Here is an 18,742-nt window from a genome sequence, read left to right as displayed (position 1 = left end):
ATGAAGGTCGGATAGAATTCTGCACTAAAACAGTCTGTTCCTGGGCTCTTTTTTATTGGGAAACTTTTTATAACTGCTTCTATTTCTATAAGAATTATAGAGTTGTTCAGATGGGTTATCTGTTCCTGATATAACTTTGGTACCTGGTATTTGTCTAGAAAATCATCTGTTTCCTCCAGATTTTCCAGTCTTGTTTAATATAGGCTTCTCTAGTAGTATCTGATGATCTTTTAAATTTCTTCAGATTCTGTTGTTAAATATCCCTTTTCATTTCTGGTTTTGTTAATTTTGATACACTATCTGTGACCTCTAGTTAGTCTAGTTAGTCTAGTCTATCTTGCTAATTTTCTACAAAATTAGCAAGCTCCTGCTTCATTGATTCTTTGTATAGTTCTTTTTGTTTATACTTGGTTGAATTAAGCACTGAGTTTGATTATTTCCTGCCTTCTCCTTCTCTTGCATGTATTTGTTTCTTTTTCTTCTAGAGCTTTTAGGTGTCAAGCTGCTGGTGTATGTATGCACTCTCCTGTTTCATTTTGCCGGCACTCAGAGCTAAGAGTTTCCCTCTGAGCATGGCTTTCCCTGTGTTCCATAAGTTTAGGTATGTTGTATCTTCATTTTCATTAAATTTTAAGAAGTCTTTAATTTCATTTTTTTTCTTCTATGGTCAAGTTGTCATTGAATAGAGCGTTGTTCAATTTTCATGAATACGTGGGCATTCTGCCATGATTGTTGTTATTGAAGACCTGCCTTAATCCTTGCTGATGCATGGGATTATTTCTTTCTCGCTGTATCTGTTGAGACCTGTTTTATGACCAATTTTTTATGGAGAAGATGCCATGAGGTGCTGAGAAGGTATATCATTTTGTTTTAGGATGTAATGTTCTATAAATATGTTAAATCCATTTGGTTCATTACTTCTGTTAATTTCTCTGTGTTTCTGTTTATTTTCTGTTTCCATGTTCTTTCCATTAATAAGAGTAGAGTATTGAAATCTCCTACTATTACTGTGTGAGGTGCAATGTGTGATTACTAAGATCTCTTTTATGAATGTAGGTACCCGTGCATTTGGAACATTGATGTTTAGGATTGAGAGTTCATCTTGGTAGAGTTTCCCTTTGATGAACATAAAGTGTCCTTCCTTACCTTTGTCAATTACTTTTGGTTGAAAGTCAATTTTAATCAATAAATTAGAATTGCTAATCCAGCTTGTTTCTTCAGACCATTTGCTTGGAAATTTGTTTTTCAGCCTTTTAATCTGATGTAGTGCCTGTCTTTGTCTCTGAGGTGTGTTTTCTGTATGCAGCAAAATGCTGGATCCTTTTTATGTATTCAGTATGTTAGTCTTTGTCTTTTTATTGGGGAATTGAGTCCATTGATGTTAAGAGATATTAACGAATAGTGATTTTGGCTTCCTATTTTTTTTTTCATATTTAGAGGTGGATTTATTTTTGTGCATATTTCATGTTTTGGTTTCATTGCAAGGAGATTACTTTCTTGCTTTTTCTACTGTGCAGTTTCCCTCCTTGTGTTGGAGCTTTCCATCTATTAATCTTTGTAAGACTGGAGGTGTAGAAAGATATTTTGTAAATTTGGTTTTGTCATGGAATATCTTGGTTTCTCCATCTATGTTAATTGAGAGTTTTACTGGCTATAGTAACCTGGGCTGGCAATTGTGTTCCTTTAGGGTCTATGACATCTTCCCTGAATCATCTTACTTTTATAGTCTCCAATGAGAAGTCTAGTGTAATTCTTACCTGTCTGCCTTTATCTATCTCTTGCCCATTTTAACTTACTGCTTTTGATATTCAGTTTTTGTTTTGTGCATTTGGTGTTTTGAATATTATGTGATGGGAGGAATTTCTCTTCTGGTTCCATCTATTTGGAGTTCTGTAGGCTTCTTGGATATTTATGGGCTTCTCTTTCTAGGTTAAGGAAGTTTTCTTCTATAATTTTATTGAAGATAATTTACTGGTTCTTTAAGTTGGGAGTCTTCACTCTCTTCTAGACAATTATCCTTAGGTTTGATCTTCTTATTGTGTCCTGGATTTCCTGGATGTTTTGGGCTAGGAGCTTTTGCGCTTTATAGTATCTTTGGTAGTGTGTCTATGTGTTCTATGGTATCTTCTTCCCCTTAGATTCTCTTTTCTATCTCTTGTATGCTGTTGGTGATGCTTGCATCTATGTCTCCAGATCTCTTCTCTAGGTCTTCTATCTCCAAGTTTGTCTCCTTTTTGCTTTTTATATTTTTTCTATTTCCATTTTTAAATTCTGGAAGGTTTTGTTCCATTTCTTCACCTGTTTGCTTGTGTTTTCCTGTAATTTTTAAAGGGATTTTTGTGTTTCTTCTTTAAGTGCTTCTACTTGTTTTCTTGTATTTTCCTGTATTTCTTTAAGGCAGTTATTTATGTCCTTTTAAAGTCCTCCATCATCATCATAAAGTATAATTTTAAATCTAAATCCTGCTTTTCAGTTATGTTCGGATATCTAATATTTGCTTTGGTGGGAGAACTGGGCTCTGATGATGATAAGTAGCATTGGTTTCTGTTTTTTTTAGGTTTCTGTGTTTGCCTCTAAATATTAGGTTGTCTCTGGTGTTAGCTTGTCTTGCTGTTTTTGACAGTGGCTTAACCCTCCTGTAGACCTGTGTGCCAGCACTCCTATAGACCTGTTTTCCTGTTTTCTTTCAGCCATTCATGGGAACATTGTGCTCTGCTCCCAGGTGTGTAGGCACTCATAGTGATAGTCTTTCAGCTCTTAGCATAGGCAGGAATTGGAATGGTCCTACCCCTGACTGTTCTTAGATCCCTGCACCCAGTGGCAAAATGGCACTAGGGGATTTCCTCTTGGTTGGGAATCTGGGCAGAGGGTAGTCTCCTCTGATTTCTCAGGAGTGTCCACACTTCTGAGGGTCCAGACATCTCCCTTATGGGATTTGGGTGCATGGAGTTGTTGGACCCCTTCAGTTCAGTTCTGGGCACAGATCAGAACTGTAGGTACCTGTTGCTGACTGCTCCTATATTCCTGTGTCCAGAGGCACTATGCAATTTCCTCTTGGGCCAGGCCTGTGGGCAAAGGTGGGCAGAATTGGCCATCTGTCCTGTGGTCTCAGGATGATCTGCACTTCTGGGTTTTCAGCTCTGTACCTCATGGTATTTCAGAGCAGGGAGCTGTGGGGTGGGATCAGTTTCTTCCTTCCATTTTCAATTGATCTGATTGTATTTTGCTTCATTTCTGATTATTTTCAATGTTTCTTTAGAAACACTGCGTGTGTGTGTGTGTGCGTGTGTGTGTGTGTGTGTGTGTGTGCATTTGCATGTGCATGTGCGTGTGCTTGTGTGTATGATTTTTGTGGAAAGGTTTCTCCTTTGAGCTTACTCTGTGGACTATGTTGGCTTTGAACTCACAAAGATTCACCTACCTCTGCCTCCTACATTCTGTCATTAAAGGTGTGGGCCACTACTGCCTAATTCCAATATTTTTAATGTACTATAATATATAATCTTTCAAAAGCAGACTAGGATACCTAAAATGAAGAAAATAAAATTATCAAAGGCACAGTATAAATATTGATTACTAAATCACATCCCTTGGTAAAAGAAATTGCTAGACAGGATTAGTCCAGAGACTCAGATTTTTTTTATTATTTAGGAAAAATTTTAATAAAAAATGTGTTATTGCCCATTTATTTGTGTAATGAGTGTAACAATTATAATTAGAAAACTTTTGACAATTTTTTCAATAATTCTCTTTCCAATATACTTATATATAATTAGAATCACCACTTTCACTTCGCTTTCTTCCTGTAAAAATTATAATTAATAAAGTATTCTTAATTTGCTACTGCATTGTGTTGTTGTTTAAGCTACTATAAAGAATAATTAAAACCACAATAAATATAAGAATATTATAAAAACAATAATTTTCAAAAGTAAATATTAATGTGTAATCATCATCATAGGTTGGGTTCTATTGTGATACTTTAAGCAGTCTGGAAGAGGTTTTAAATTGTTTCTTGTTCAGTTCAAAAATTAGCATCTCTCTTTCCATTTAACATCCCATTTTATTTTATTTTGTTTTCTACTTTTTCTCTTTCGAGAACTTCACACTTTTAATGTTCTCTGTATGTATTGGTAATTCCCACATCAAACATCTGAATTGACACAGCCATTTACTTTGGAAACAGCAAGAGTCATGAAGCCAGCACAGCTGCTTCACAAGTTCCATCAAAATAGAACAGATTGTTACAATTGTCGTTCCTTCTCAAACTTTTGAGTTTTGCTCTCTGCATGTTGGATTGTGGGGAATTTTCTGCACTATAACTCATTTTATTCTTTTCCTGAGAAAATGATATATGAGTCTTTTAGGAAAATCCTAAAATTAACTTTGTATGGCCACTATTTGGAAAGCTTCCTATCCTTTGAGGTCATTATGCACAGATATGCACATAACTAGATGAGACTCTAGGAACTTAGTGTATCTGTGACTGAGCAAACTCAAACGGTATAAATGTGTAAATGGTGAACAGTAAACAGAGACAAATGACAAACACTTCCAGGCCAGGAGAATAGGTTACAGATTTAAGGTCTGTATTCATTATAGGCTTAGGGTTTTCTGAAAATGCAGTCAACAGGGTACATCCCTGGAAGAACAAAACTCAGTAAATAGGGTGCATTGATTAAAATAGAAAGTTTCCTACTTTATAGATTAGATGGTGAAACTTATAGTAAAAGAAATTAAGTATTATTATTTGCTACTGATAAAAAGACTGATTCAGATATTTTCTGTTTGATGTGCTTTAAATCTACAAGCCTTGCAAGTCTAAAAGCAGGCTGTCATATAATAAATGAGTTCATTTGGAGAAGACTTATTTTAGATTCTTTAAATGGTAGGTATGTGCCTACAAATAAGAATAATATCTGTTCTGTGTTTTCCTATAGTAAATGGACTTATACACGTGATTCACAAGGATGCTCAATGTCTTAATCTTCCCAAAAATATGCACGATGCCATTGACATATGTATTACTTGAGATATATGAGCTATAATTTAAAATTATTTCATCTCTAATTTTATAATATAATTTATTAGTAAAATCATCCAATAATAATCATGCTGAATAATTCAAAGCATACAGTAAAGTAAATTGAAACATGAGTACAGTAACTCCATTAAGAGTAGCATACAATTTTATTTCTGAGATGAACTAAAACAAGGATATGTTCATTAGTTTTATGGTTCAACATTTCACTTGTAAATTATATCAATTAGCACTTTTGAGGCAAACTTTCTTCTCATAAGATCCTTAAATGTTTGTTTCACCTTTGATTTCTTAAAGTGTAGAGAAAAGGATTCGGGATCGGGCAACAGAAGTGTTGAGCATAGCCACACCCTTTGTCAAAGCAACTCCAGTCTTAGCAGATGTTTTCACATACATGAAGATGCAGCTTCCATAGGATATGGAGACAACAATCATGTGTGAGGAGCAGGTTGAGAAGGCCTTTTCTCTTTGGTTGAAGGAAATTTCAGAATAGTTCTGAGAATTCAGGTGTAAGAGAGAATTATCAGCATCAGTGTGGTCATAAGTGTGATCAAAACTAATATAAAGCTCATGAGCTCCAAGGTGATTTTGTCTGTGCAGGATATTTGCAGCAAAGGGGCAGAGTCACATGTGAAGTGGTCAATAATGTTGGAGTCACAGAAATCTAACTCTAAGCCCATGGCCAGTGGAGGAAAAATTACCAAGAAACCAGCCAGCCAGGAACTGATGATGAGCTGGTGGCAGATCTTGCTACTGATGATGGTTGTGTAGTGCAGGGGCTTGCAAATTGCCACATAGTGATCACAGGACATGGATGCCAGAAGGAAAAACTCTGTTAAGCCAAGGAAGATAAAGGAAAATAGTTGGGCAGCACAAGCATTATAGGAAATCGACTTTTCCTTAGTTAGGATGCTGAACAAAACCTAGGATTACAGACAGAAGTAAATGAAATTTGTAAGGAGAAGTTGCTAAGGAAGAAATACATGGGGGCCTTCAGGTGGAAATCCAATAGAATGAGTGCAATGATGGTTAAATTTCCAGTAATGCTCAGCACATTTGTGAGAAACAGAGAAAAGAAAATCACAACCTAAAGCTCAGGATCATCTGTCAGACCCAGAAGGATGAAGTATGTCACTGAAGTTCTGTTCTTTATCTCTGACAGTTTGTCTAAAACAAATTTAATTGATAAAATCCACATAGAAAACATGGATACATGAACATGAGAGACAAGACAAGCATAGATGTGTCTGTCTGTCTGTCTCTGTCTCTGTCTCTGTATCTGACTCTCTCTCTCTCTCTCTGTGTGTGTGTGTGTGTGTGTGTGTGTGTGTGTGTGTGTGTGTGTGTACCCTTGTGTTGGTTTCACTCTGTCTTTCTCTCTTTCTTTCTGTATTTTATGTTGTATATATTTTGAACTTTTCTCTGAACATTCATCTTCTATGTTGGAAACCAGATTTTTTTGTTTTCATTATGCCACCATCTATTACACTTACTGTTGTCTAAAACGTAGTTGTTAATGTAAATTCATCTAATTCTTTAATATTATTATGCTTTTCTTATGTCACCTTTTCTAGAAAACTAAGTTCTTGAGCATTGAGGAAATCAGTGATCAGTTTAATTATGTACAGAGATAGTCTAAATATCAAACTAGAAAAGTAAGCAGTGTAGCTTCAATAAGTATTTTCTTAAGAAAATGGTAAATGTCTGCATTTTTGTATTTTAAACAAATAAATCATATCCTCATTTCTTTAAAAATTCCATTATAAATTTTTTCTTTTTGTATTATCGTAGACTTTCAGTTTTTTACCTTCATTCTTGATATCTGTAATAATAAGGTTTTTCTCATGAAATTCAGCTTATATGTCAGTTTTGGTTGATGTGTATGAAATTGCTTTAAAGAGTTTTAAAATTTAGTTAGGCACCAAACGGCAAGGAGAGAAAGTATTTTTACATCATATAACAATAATTCATAATTGATAAATGTACATACAGATATTTTAATATAATCTTTAGAACTCTCTTAAATACCTGTATCAGTAATATGTAATTGTTCCATGTAAATTACTGATACTCAAAAATTAAGGTAATGCACCATATACATCCACTATATGCATACATTCATGTGAGTGTGTGTGTGTGTGTGTGTGTGTGTGTGTGTGTGTGTGTGTGTAAAAATGAGCTATAAATAAACTGCATGAGAGGACAACAAAGAAAAGCTGAAACATCGAATATAAACAACATGAAAATACTTATCAATGGAACATACCTGGTCAAACAGCTCCCTGCACCCAAATCCCATGGAAGGGAGAGTTAGAACTTCAGAGGGGCAGACACGCTTAGGAAACAAGGGGATATACTCTCTGCCCACATTTCTGACTCTAGAGGAAAATGCCTAGCGCCATCTGGGCCCCCTGTGCACAGGGACGTAGGAGAAGGAGGGGCAGACCCTTCTGGTTGCTGCCCTCATGGAGAGCTGAAACCCAGCCCCAAGAAAAGGCTTCAGGCCCAAGACCAGAGGCAAGACCAACTTTTCTACTCCAAGTGACCAGCCTGGTTGGCTCAGGACACACAAAGGCAAAATTCCTCTGGGACTGGACACTTCCAGTTTCTAGCTGGTGCCTGAACCTCGCTGATCCTGGCCCACAGGTCCTGACTCCCAAACCCTGTGACAGAGAAAGCTGATGACCCAGATATGTGGGCAATCCTGAGACTGCAGGGCAGGAAAGACTTCAAATTCTTCCTACCTTTGCCCACATCCCTGGCACAAGAGAAAATTGTATAGGGCTTCTGGGCACAGAAAGATAGGGACTGTCAAGCTGCAGGAGCCCTGCTGTCCATACTGCAACCCGATGAATGGACCTTGTCAAAGAGCTCCCTGTACCCAAATCTTGTGGGAGGGAGAACTAGACCTTCAGAGGGTCAGACATACCTGGGAAACCAGAGGAGACTACTCTCTGCCCACATTTCTGACTCTAGAGGAAAATGCCTAGTGCCATCTAGGCGCCCTGTGCACAAGAACATACGAGAAGTAGGGGCAGGCCCCTCTGGTTCCCGCACACAGGGACATCTGAAAGCCAGTGGAGAGGAACAACTACACACCCGAAAGCAGAACACTCTGTTCCCATAAATGGCTGAAAGAAAACAGGAAAACAGGTCTACAGCATTCCTCACACATGAACCTATAGGATGGTTAAGCCACTGTCAGAAATAGCAAAAGAAGGTAAGACCGGAGACAACCTGATGGCAAGAAGCAAGGACAGGAACCCAAGCAACAGAAATCAAGATTACATGGCATCATCAGAGCCCAATTCTCCCACCAAAGCAAACAATGAATATCCAAACACACCAGAAAAGCAAGATCTAGATTTAAAATCACATTTGATAATGATGATGGAGGACTTTAAGAAAGGCATAAAGAACTCCCTTAGAGAAATGCAGGAAAACACAAGTAAATAAGTAGAAGCCCTTAGAGAGGAAACACAAAAATCCCTGAAATAATTACAGGAAAACACAATCAAACAGGTGAAGAAATTAAAAATGGAAATAGAAGCAATCAAGAAAGAACACATGGAAACAACCCTGGATATAGAAATCCAAAAGAAGAGAAAAGGAGATGTAGATACAAGCATCACCAACATAATACACGAGATAGAAAAGAGAATCACAGAAGCAGAAGATTCCATAGAAATCATAGACACAACTGTCAAATATAATGTAAAATGGAAAAAGGTACTGGCCCAAAACACAATGAGACACAATGAGAAGATCAAACCTAAGGGTAATAGGTATAGAAGAAGGTGAAGACTCCCAACTCAAAGGAACAGTATGTATATTCAAAAAAATCATAGAAGAAAACTTCCCTAACCTAAAGAAAGAGATGCCCATAAATTAACTCAAACACATCAGTAGCCTTTCTCTCCTCAAAGGAAAAGCAATCGTAGAAAGAAATTAGGGAAATGACACCCTTCATAATAGCCAAAAATAATTAAAAAATTAACATGATGTGACTCTGTACACTCAAGTAAAAGATCTGTATCACAAGAATTTCAGGTCTCTGAAGAAAGAAACCAAAGCATATCTCAGAAGATGGATAGATCTCCCATCCTCACGGGTTAGCAGAATTAATATAGTAATAATGAGTGTCTTCCAAAGTCAATCTGCAGATTCAATGCAATCTCCATCAAAATGCCAACTCAGTTTTTTATAGAACTAGAAAGAGCAATTTGCGGATGCATTTGGAATAAATAATCCAAGATAGTAAACATTATTCTTAACAATAAAGGAACTTCTGGGGGAATCACCATGGCTGACCTCAAGCTGTGTTACAAAGCAATCATGATTAAAAATTGCATAATATTGGCACAGAGACAGGCAAGTAGAACAATGGAATAGAACCAAAGACCCAGAAATGAACCTACATACCTATGTCACTTGATCTTTGACAAAGGAGCTAAAACCATTTAGTGGGAAAAGGTAGCATTTTCAACAAATGGTGCTGGCTCAACTGGAGGTCATCATGTAGAAGAATGCAAATTGAACCATTCTTATCTGCTTGTAGAAAGCTCAAGTCCAAGTAGATCATAGAACTCCACATAAAACCAGGCGCACTGAAACTAACAGAAGAGAAAGTCCAACGGAGCCTAGAACATATGGGCACAAAGGAATTTTTCCTGAACAGAACACCGATGGCTTATGCTCTAAAATCAAGTACTGACAAATGTGACCTCATAAAACTGCAAAGCTTCTGTAAGGTAAAAGACACTGTCAATAGTACAAAGCAGCAATCAACAGATTGGAAAAAGATCTTTATTAATTCTACATTTGATAAATCCATAATATATAATATATAGAAAGAAATCAAGAAATTAGACAACAGAGAAACAAATAATCCCATTAAAATTGGATACACAGCTAAACAAAGAATTCTTTACTGAGGATTACTGAATGGTTAAGAAGCACCTAAAGAAATGTTCAACATCCTAAATCATCAGAAAAATGCAAATCAAAACAACCACGAGATACAACCTCACACCAGTAAGAATAGCTAAGTTCAAAAACTAAGGTCACAACAGATGCTGGCGAAGATGTGGAGAAACAGGAAAACTCTTCTATTGTTTGTGGGACTGCAAGCAGAAACAACCACTATGGAAATCAGTCTGGAGGTTTCTCAGAAAATTGGATATAGTACTACATGAGGACTCAGCTATACCACTACTAGGCATACACCTAAAAGGTACTCAAACATGTAACAAGGACACATGCTCCACTATGTTCATAGCAGCCTCATTTATAATAGCCAGAAGCTGGAAAGAACCCAGTTGTCCTTCAACAGAGGAATGGATACAGAAAATGTGGTACATTTACACAATTTAGTACTCCTCAGCTATTAAAAACCATAAATACCTGAAATTCTTAGGCAAATGGATGGAACTAAAAAATATCATGCAGAGTCAGGTAACCCAGTCACAATATAACACACGTGGTATGCACTCATTGATGAGTGGATATTAGCCCAGAAATTTGGAATAACTATGAAAAAACACACAGATCAAATGAAGCTCCAGAAGAAGGAAGACCAACATGTGAATGCTTCATTCCTTCTTAGAAGGGAGAACAAAACACTCACAGGAGGAAATGCAGAGAAAAAGAAGGGAGCAGGGCCTGAAAAAAAAAAAGGTTATCCAGAGTCTGCTCTACCTGTAGATCATACCACATGCAGCCATCAAACCCAGTCACTATTGCTGATACGAAGAAATGCTTGCTGACAGGAGACAAATATGGGTGTCTCCTGTGAGGCTGTGGCAGAATCATACTGATACAGGTAAGGCTGGTTGCAGCTAACTATTGAACTGAACATGGGACCCCAGTGGAGTAGTTAGAGAAAAGACTGAAAGAGGTGAAGGGATTTGCAGCCTTATAGGAAGAACAATATCAACCCACCAGACCCAACCAGAGCTCCCAGGAACTAAACTACCAAGCAATGAGTACACACGGGAGGACCCAATACTCAGCCATATATGTAGCTGAGGATGCGATTGTCCATCATGAATAGGAGAAAAAGGCCTTGGTCCTGTGAAGGTTTGTTTCTCCTCTGTATGGTAATGCCAGGGCATGGAAGTTGGAGTGGGTGGTTGGGAGTGTGAGCATCCTCATAAAAGCAGGGAGATGAGAAGAAATGGGATAACATTTGAAATGCAAACACATAAAATATCCAAGAAAAATAAAATAATAAACAAAGAATAATTTCCACCCAGGTAGGGTCAACTTCACTATCAAGTATTAAATATTCTTTTGATGCAGACAAATCTTTGATGAACTCTAATTGATTAATTGGCTTACCCATGGAGGGTAATCTGACTTCTGCCTAATCATCAAGTAAAAAATATCACAAGAATACATGTACATGTAACTCAGCATGTTTAATTTGTTTTAATTTTATTTTTAACTGATACATAAAAATGTAAAGAGACAAAAAATAGAAAGTTTACCTGGTCTGGATGTAATTTTGGTATGTCTTATCTGTCTAGAAAACCATCCATTTCATGTAGCTCCCCATTTTTGTTGAGTATAGGCTTTTGGATACTGCCTCTGAGTCATATAACTATAGTTAGGGGTTTATCTATCTTATTGATTCTCTCAAAGAACTAGCTTTTGGTTTTGTCGATTCTTTCCATTGTTCTCCTTTTTTTAATTTGGTTGATTTTAGCTGAGTTTGACTATTACTTGCTGTCCACTCCTCTTCAGTGAGTTTGCTTCTTTTGGTTCTAGAGCATTCAGGTGTGCTGTTAAGTTGCTAGTTTCTTTACCAGTGCTCTTAGTGCTATGAATTTTCCTCTTAGCATTGATATCATTGTGTATGATGTGTCAAAATTTTCAATAAATTCCAGGAAATCTTTAGTTTCTTGTTTTATATCTTCCTTAATCAAATTATCATTAAATAGAGAGTTGTTCAGTTTCCATGTGTATGTGCACTTTGTGTTGCTTTTGCTGTTATTGAAGACCAATTAGCCTTAGGCCATATTGGTCTGATAGGGTGCATGGGAATATTTCAATCTTCTTGTGTAGGCTAAGGGTTGTTTTATGACCAATTATTTGGTCTATTTTGGAGACGGTATCACAGGTGTTGAAAGGAAGGTGTATTCTTTTGTTTTAAGGTGAAATATTCTATAGATATCTATTAAATCCATTTGGCTCATAACCTCTATTAGGTTCACTGTGTCTCTGTTATTTTCTGTTTCAATCACCTGTCCATTGGTGAAACTGTAGTGATGAAATCTCCCACTATTATTGTGTGGGATTCAATGTGTATTTTGAACTTTAGTAAAGTTTCATTTTTGAATGTCAGTGCCTCTACATCTGGGGCCTAGGTGTTCAGAATTGAGATTTCTCTTGATGGATTTTTCCTTTGATGAATATGAAGTGTCCTTCCTCATCACACTTGATAACTTTTGGTTGAACATCTATTTTATTGGATATTAGGATGGAAACTCAGGCATGTTTCTTGGGATCATTTGCTTGGAAGACCCTTTCCCTGTTTTTACTCTGAGATAGCGTTATCTTCGTTATTGAGGTGTGTTTATTGAATGCAGCAAAATGTTGGATTTTGTTTGCATATCCAGTCTGTTAGCTTATGTCTTTATGTGTGAGTTGAGCCCATTAATATTGTGAGATATTAACGATATATGACCGCTGGTTCCTGTTATATTTGTTTTGTAGGGTGGCATTATATGCTTGTGTTTCTCTCCTTTTGGCTTTGTTGTGAGATGCTTAATATATTGTCTTTTCTTTGGTGTATGTATCTTCCTTGTGTTGGAATTTTTCCTTCTAGGATTCCCTATAGGGCTGGATTGGTAGACAAATACTGTTTTAATTTGGTTTTGTCCTGGAATATTTTGGTTTCTTCATCTATGTTGATTGAGTGTTTTGCAGGTATAGTAGCCTGGGCTGGCATTTGTGTTTTCTTAGAGTACATGAACTCTGAACAGGTTCTTCTGGCTTTCATAGCCTCTGTTGAGAAGTCTTGTGTTCTGCCTTTGTATGTTACTTGCCACTTTCCCTTGAAACTTTGAATATTCATTCTCTGTTCTCTGTGTTTATTGTTTTGATTATTATGTGATAAAAGGTTTTTTTTTTCTGGTAAATTTTTTGGTGTCTGTAGGTTTCATGTACCTTTATGGACATCTCTTTCTGTAGGTTGGGGAAAGGTATCATCATCACCATCATCATCATCATCATTATTATCATTATTATTATTATTATTTAATGATTTTGTTGAAGACATTTTCAGGTTCTTTGATCTGGGAATGTTCATTCTCCTCTTATTCCAGTTATTCTTAGATTAGGTCTTTTCATTGTGTCCTGAATTTCCTGGTTGTTTTGGGTTAGGAGTTTTTTATGATTTGAATTTTCTTTGACCATTGTATCAGTCTATTTAATGATATCATCTAGACCTGATATCCTTTCTTCTATCTCTTGTATTCTGAGGTGATACTTATATCTGTAATTCCTGACCTCTTTCCTAGGTTTTCCATTTTCAGGTTTGCATCCATTTGTGTTTTCTGTATTGTTTCTATGTCCACATTTAGGTCTTGGACTGCTCTATGTAATTCTGTCACCTGTTTGATTGTGTTTTCCTCTATTTCTTTAAGGGATTTATTTGTTTCCACTTAAGGTCTTCTACCTATTTACCTCTACTTTCCCGTATTTCTTTCAGTGAGTTATTTACATCCTCCTTAAAGGACTCTATTATCTTCATGAAATAGGATTTTAGGGCAGATTCCTAATTTTCTGGTTTGTTTCTTTATTCAGAACTTTCTATGGTGGGAGAACTGGGTTCTGATGATGTCCATGTATATGGGCTTCTTTTGCTTATTTTCTTGTACTTGCCTCTCACCATCTGTTTATTCCTTGTGTTTGCTGTTCTGGGTGACTCTGTCTAGCGTCTGCCCTTTTTGTCTCCCTTAGGTATCCCCGTAGGCCTGTGGTCCTGTCTGTGGCAGACTTCTTGTGTGGCCTTCAAACTGGATGGTCTTCAGATGTGCAGAGAAGCTGGTAATTTGGTTCCCTGGCTGCCTTAGGTCTCCTGAGAGGACTTCAGAGTGTTGGGTCTTCAGAGGAGCAGTCAAAGTCTTGTTCTGTATGAAGCTTTTCTCTTAGGGATGGGGAGGGCAAGATGGACTGTAGTTTCTGTTTTCTTATGTGAAGGTAAACTCCACGGAGGTTTCAGTCTTTTAGGTCAGTTTCCCTGCATGCCATTGAACCCACAGAAGGTCTTCAGACTGTTGTGTCCATTGGCCAGTTACCCTGTGTACAGAGGAACTACTGGGATGCCTTCAAATTGTGGTGTCCTTGGTGCAGTGGATCTCCTGGGATGACTCAGGATGTGGTATCAAGTGCTCTGAGTGCAGTAGATCCTCTGGTATGCCACAGGATATAGCATCTTCCTGAGATAAGACTAGCTAGCAGTCTGTCCCAGCAGAAAGGACTAGGTAGAAGGGCAGTGGTATTTGATGAGCAGGGGATTTGTGAGGATGGTGGGTCCCTGAGACTCCTTGGCTCCCAGAAACAGATATGGGACTTCAGGGATGGCGGGGAAGGGTTGACTGATGCTCTGAGTATAGCAGATTCTCTGGTATGCTTCAGGATATAACCACTTCCCGGAACCTTGTAGTTTTCTATGTGATTTTTTTCAAATTTCTTCACTTTAGATCAACATCCTTTCCTCTATAGTTATCTCCCCCCAAAAAATTATTTTATTTATTTAACTTCCAAATGTTGCACACTCTTCCAAGTGTTCCCTCCTCAAATCATTTACCCCATACCACCTTTTCTTTACTTCTGAGAAGGTAATCCCCCACCTTTCTAGCCACCACTACCTCACCCCAAAGCCATTTTCCTTCCCTGGGGCATGACGTTTCAACATAATAGGGAACATTCTCTCCCGCTGAGACCAGACAAGGCAGTCTTCTCTAACACATATTCTGAGAGCCTTAGATCAGCCCGTGTAACTTTTTCTTTTTTTTTTTTTTTTTGGTGGCTTAGTGTGGGGTCTCTGAGGAATATTGCTTAATAGTTACTGAAGTTCTTCTTGTGGGGTTACAATCCCCTTCAGCTTCTCCATCTTTCCCCTAACTCTTTCATAGGAATCCCCCATCTCAGTCCAATAGTTGGCTGTGAGTATCTAGATCTATCCTAGTCACCTGCTCGTAGAGAATCTCAGAGGAAAGTCATGCTAGGGTCCTGTCTACAAGCACAATATTGCATCAGTAATGATGTCAGAGTTTAGTCCCCAACCATGGATGTATCTCAAGTGGGGTCAGTCACCACAATGCCTCTCTTTTTCTTTTTTTTCTTATGATCATATTTTATTATGTTATCATCAAATATATTTTATTTTACACCAAGTTATTTTTTTATCTTTATTAACATGAGTATTTCTCATTTACATTTCGATTGTTATTCCCCTTCCTGGTTTATGGGCCAAAATTCCCCTAAACTCACCCCCTCCCCTTCTATATGGGTGTTCACCTTCCCATTCTCCCCCTATTACCACCCTCCCCCTAACAATCATGTTCACTGGGGGTTCAGTCTTGGCAGGACCAAGGGCTTCCCCTTCCACTGGTGCTCTTACTAGGCTATTCATTGCTACCTATGAGGTTGGAGCCCAGGGTCAGTCCATGTATAGTCTTAGGGTAGTGGCTTAGTCTCTGGAAGCTCTGGTTGGATGGCATTGTTGTTCATATGGGGTCTCGAGCCCCTTCAAGCTCTTCCAGTCCTTTCTCTGATTCCTTCAACGGAGGTCCCGTTCTCAGTTTAGTGGTTTGCTGCTGGTATTCATCTATGAATTTACCGTATTCTGGCTGTGTCTCTCAAGAGAGATCTACATCCGGTCCTGTCAGCCTGCACTTCATTGCTTCATCCATCTTATCTAGTTTGGTGGCTGTGTATGTATGGGCCACATGTGGGGCAGGCTCTCAATGAGTGTTCCTTCTGCCTCTGTATTAAAATTTGCCTCCTTATTCCCTGCCAAGGGTATTCTTGTTCCCCTTTTAAAGGAGTGAAGCATTCACATTTTGGTCATCCTTCTTGAGTTTCATGTGTTCTCTGCATCTAGAGTAATTGAAGGATTTGGGCTAATAGCCATGTATCAATGAGTGCATACCATGTGTGTTTTTCAGCGATTTGGGTTACCACACTCAGAATGATATTTTCCAGTTTCATACATTTGCCTATGAATTTCATAAAGTCATTGTTTTTGATAGCTGAGTAATATTCCATTGTGTAGATGTACCACATTTTCTGTATCCATTCCTCTGTTGAAGGGCATCTGGGTTCTTTCCAGCTTCGGGCTATTATAAATAAGACTGCTGTGAACATAATGGAGCATGTGTCTTTGTTATATGTTGGGGCATCTTTTGGGTATATGGCCAAGAGAGGTATAGCTGGATCCTCAGGCAGTTCAATGTCCAATTTTCTGAGGAACCTCCAGACTGATTTCTAGAATGGTTGTACCAGTCTGCAACCCCACCAACAATGGAGGAGTGTTCCTCTTTCTCCACTGCCTCACCAGCATTTACTGTCACCTGAGTTTCTGATCTTAGTCATTCTCACTGGTGTGAGGTGAAATCTCAGGGTTGTTTTGATTTGCATTTCCCTTAGAACTAAAGATGTTGAACATTTCTTTAGCTGTTTCTCAGCCGTTCGGAATTCCTCAGTTATGAATTCTTTGTTTAGCTCTGAGCCCCTTTTTTAATAGGGTCATTTGTGTCCCTGTGGTCTAACTTCTTGAGTTCTTTCAGGCTCTGCTCCGTTTTTGTCCCTTCATTTCCTTTAGACAGGAATAATTCTGGGTCCAAAATTTCGAGGATGGGTGGGTGACCCCACGCATCAACTAGGGGCCATGTTTATATACAGGAGGTAGTCTCTTCAGGCTCCATTTTTCTACTGTTGGGCATTTCAGCTAAGGTCCTTTCCCATTGAGTCCTGGGAATCTGTCACATTCCTGGTCTATGGGAATTTCTCGACATTTCCTCTGCCCCCATTTCCCATTGATGAGTATTTCCAATTCATTCACCTGATGTCAAGGTTTCTCTCTTGTCTCTCTCTATACCTGATCCTGCCCCCTTTCCACTCGCCTTCCTCTTCAACTCAGGTTCTCCCCTCCATTTGCCTCCTGTGAATATTTTGTGCCCCCTCCTAAGTGGAATTGAAGCATCCTTTCTTGGACCTTCCTTCTTGTTAACATTTACCTCAACTCTGCGTTGTATCATGGGTATTCTGTAATTTCTAGCTAATATCCACTTATCACTGAGCAGTTACTATGCATGTCTTGTACTGTCTGGGTAATGTCACTCAGGATGCCTTTTTTTCTAGTTCTATCCATTTGTCTGCAAAATTTGTAATGTCCTCCAAACTTTCATATCCTGCCCTTTTTTCCCCTTTCCATGGTTTGTTTTCTAATTCTCTAAAATGTATAGACAATAACTTCAACTTGAATAGACAAATCTAAAGTATTGAAGATGGAATCCACATATTAGAGGAAAGAAGTGACATTTGATTTTATGAGGCTGCATTACATTAGTTATGTAAGCTTTTCGTTGCCTCTTCATCCATATCTGCAAATTTCATAATTCCGGGTTTTTTCCATTTTTTATTCCTGGAAAAATTACATTGTGTATATATTTCAAAATCCCACTTTCCATTATGCAGTTGACTAACAACTATGATGATTCCAACTGCTTCCTATTATGCATTGAACAATAATGAATATTGATGATAAAAGTCTCTATAGTATCCCTTTTGGCATTTAAGAAATGTGGAAGATAAGTGACACTATAGTTCTACATTTAGCTGTTTTTTTTTTTAATAAAATGCTTTTAGTAATTAATGTGACTTATGGTATGATTATAGCAGTTACAATCTCACTGCTATTCTCCAAAACCTTTCCATTTGTATCCTTGATAATAGCCACTCTGGCTGGGAAACATTGCATAGAATCTCAAAGTAATTTAATTTTCATGTTTTTGTTGAATACATGTATTGTGAACTCCCAAGGATTAAACCACCAACCAAAGACTACACATGGAGGAATCAATTGCTCCATTTGCATATGTAGAAGAGGATTGCTTTATCTGGCATTAATGGGAGAGGAGACTATTAACCCTGGAAAGGATTGATGCCCCATGGTAGGGGAATGCTAGAGTGGTGAGACGGGAATACGTGTTTGGTTGGTTGAGAACCCTCACAAAAAGCAAGGGGAAAGGGGAGGAGATAGGGAGTTTGCTGAAGGAAAACCAGGAAGGGGTTTAACACCTGAAATGTAAATGAATGAAATAACTAATAAATGTTTTTAAAAAATTAAAAGAATATTTGACACTTTTAAAATGTTAATAAGTTTATATTCTTATTTTCAAGGCCTTCTTTTAGTCCCATAGACCATTTTTATTGATTTTTTTAACTGGTGTTTACAGTTTAGAGGGACTGTTTTATATTCTGCATATTAGTCTTCTGTTAAATATGAAGTTGACAAGGATTTTAACATTGTATGGACTTCCTCTTTAATCATATACCAGTTTCTGCATGCTTTTAATTTTTTAAAATTCCATCTGTGATCATTTTCCCTTATTTCCTAAGTAACATATTCAGAAGATCCTTAACTATGCCAGTATTTTGCAATGTTTTCCTACTATTTCCTCTTGCTCT

At 37.7% G+C, this 18,742-nt stretch overlaps 1 pseudogene; it reads right to left on the bottom strand.

Moving 5' to 3' along the window:
- Positions 1–1,252: 1,252 nt before the first annotated feature.
- LOC116909338 lies at positions 1,253–6,248 on the bottom strand (annotated as a pseudogene).
- Between the last annotated feature and the right edge of the window lie 12,494 nt (positions 6,249–18,742).

Source organism: Rattus rattus, chromosome 1 (assembly GCF_011064425.1).
Source record: "Rattus rattus isolate New Zealand chromosome 1, Rrattus_CSIRO_v1, whole genome shotgun sequence".
In the NCBI taxonomy this organism is placed as follows: Eukaryota; Metazoa; Chordata; class Mammalia; order Rodentia; family Muridae; genus Rattus; species Rattus rattus.
The sequence above is the reverse complement of the archived record's forward strand: the minus strand, read 5'-3'. Positions and strand labels throughout refer to the sequence as shown.